We start from the raw sequence: 2,630 nt of genomic DNA on the forward strand, positions 1-2,630 counted from the left end.
TTATTACGTGCCAGGCACAGTGCTATGCGTGCATTTTCTTATTTAATCCTCACAAGAACTCTGTGAAGTAGATATGATTATCGTCACTTTGCAGATAAAGGGACAAAGACTAAAAGAGGTTAAACAATTGTCTGAGATCACAGTGGTGGTAAGCAGGAGTCCCCATTCCAACCCAATTCTCCCAATCTCCAAGCTGTCACTAATCACCATACAATTCTGCCCCAATCAGTACTGGTCGGATGAAGCTTCATTAAATGTTATTCATAATCACCTTTCCAGAGCAGATGGCTCTTTCCCACTTCCACAAGGCTGGCTCAAAATAATGATGGTTAAAATTAAATAGGTGTTTTATAGGCAACACATACAGAGGATGAAATCATTCCTGCTTATATGACCAATGATTTGTTTAAAAGCTAGGTGTACATTTCTCATCATTTCTTTAATCACCTGTAACTGCTCTGTTCTTCTGTAAGATGGCTAAGGGGATAGGTGCATGAGGCAGGGAAGGAAGTGTCCATCTACAGGCAAGTAACAAGTCTTCTCCAAACGTAAAGCAGCCTCGCAGATCTCCCCAGATTCCAGGCCCTTGCTGGTTTTGCCCAGCTTGCCCAAAGTGGAAAAGCATCTTGTGGTCAACATTGGCACACATTGCTACCTTGATCTGGCGAAAGGAGGCTTATCTGATCACTGTGTCCTTATCCTGCCCATTGGACACTACGATTCAGTGGCAGAGCTTTTGGCAGAGGGGGCGGTAGAGGTGGGTAAGCATAAGCTACGCTGAGGCAGTGCGTTAAGAGCTGAGGGAAATGGTGTGTTCTATTTTAGAGAGATAACAAGAGACATCACCTCCAGCAACAGGTCATTCCTGTACCACTCAGCCCCTACACCCCCGATGACATTAGAGATGGCTTCATTACCCGGGCACGGGAACAACAGAGTGCGCTCCTGGAAAACCCAGAGCACCCTGCCATCCAGCAGATTGCGCAGCCAGGGTAGCATATTGTTATGTTGAATTTGACACAGGAGAGAAGCTTCTCCACAGAGTTAAAAGAAATTTTCCTTTGCAGTTTGGATGGCCAATCAAGCCATCCTTAATAACCCAGACAAGTCTGACTGGAGGCAGTATCAGAGCAGCAAGGAAGAGTCCGGTTCCCGCTTCCTGAAAGAGTCTGAGCCCCTCGCCTGCGTTCTGGATGACTAACCAAAGCGAGAGGGACTTTATGAACTTCACAGGAAGTAGTAGCAGCCTGTTTTTAAAGACAGTTCCCCTGCTTTTTTGTACAATGTCATGACACATACCTTCAGGAAAAGGCCTAAGATTGAATGGCTTTTGAAAAAAAGTAACATTCTCAGATGAAAATCCCGTATGTTGAAAGCATGTCTGTCATCCAGCTCCATGTACAGCTAGTGTTTATCAACATTTTCAAAAACGTTTAAAGTATCAAATAAAATCCAAATGCTTTTCCATGAAGAAGAAAAATGTGTGATGGGTCAGGGCAACACAAATTCTGATATTTTTACTTTAGGCTAAATTGGGCAAGTATTTGGTTGGCTATTTGAGCTTAAAGAGCTTAAATAATTAATTAATATTTACTAACTTCTGATACACTATATAGGTGTATGTGTTTTGTGTGTGTGCTTGTGTGTGTGTCTGTTTAACAGGGAAGAGTGAAGCATGCTATACCAGAACTCTCTCAAAATTGCAAGCCAATGGCATCGTAGAACCTTATTATTAATGGATATCAGTACACAGAATAATAAAATATATGTCAAACTGTAATGAAATTTAATCCTTCTGCATTTCTATGTAATGCTACCCAGATTATGCAAAGAAATGTGCTTCAGAAAAAATAGTAGAGGAGTATCATTCTTCTGTTTCATCCATTGGGCATCATAAAAATGTATTTTCTATCTCTGGGGTCTGGGGTCATCACGGCATTAGGTAAAGGGATTCAGGTGCCCCATCTTTGCTCCTCCTTTACCCTGTAACCTTGGACGGGTCACTTGGCCTCTCTTGTTCACAATCATCTCTTCATAGTATGAGGCAATAACTTCCTTAAAATATATTCGAGGTAGGAAAATGTCAGACAAGATGGTTGATGTTAATGCATTTTGCAAATTATAAAATGCTATACAAATTTAAGATACAACACAAATTCTTCTGAGTTCTTGTGTGCTGACCTAGATACATACACATCCACTATAAACACTTTCACACACACACACACCCTCCCCCAGAAGCTTGAGAACGAAGTGTCATGCCATGTATATGTTGCATACTCTTATACGTTAGGATGCATGGATCATGAGCGGTGTGGGAGGGATGGGGAAGGAAGACACAGAGGTTTGACGGACTGAAGCTACTGCCCCAGCTTCTATCCTACCAGTAATCTTTTAGTTAAACAAATAGAAAATGGTGTGGCGTTCACTGCTAGGAAAGGTATCTGTGGCAGAAAAATCAAATTTAATCATCAAATTACATTATAGTCCCCTAAAGGCTTTTCTTATGGAAAAAAATTATCATCTCATCTCCATTTAGAAGAATACAGGATGGTAATTTCTCAAATAAATTACAAAAAAAAAACCCTTTTTCATGAACGGTATCTAGAAAAATAGTAAGAAACATGAAG

General features: G+C 40.9%; 1 pseudogene; it reads left to right on the forward strand.

Moving 5' to 3' along the window:
• Positions 1–493: 493 nt before the first annotated feature.
• Positions 494–1,201, forward strand: LOC105099230 (CWF19-like protein 1; annotated as a pseudogene).
• The last annotated feature ends 1,429 nt before the right edge of the window (positions 1,202–2,630 follow it).

Source organism: Camelus dromedarius, chromosome 6 (genome assembly GCF_036321535.1).
Source record: "Camelus dromedarius isolate mCamDro1 chromosome 6, mCamDro1.pat, whole genome shotgun sequence".
Classification (NCBI taxonomy): Eukaryota; Metazoa; Chordata; class Mammalia; order Artiodactyla; family Camelidae; genus Camelus; species Camelus dromedarius.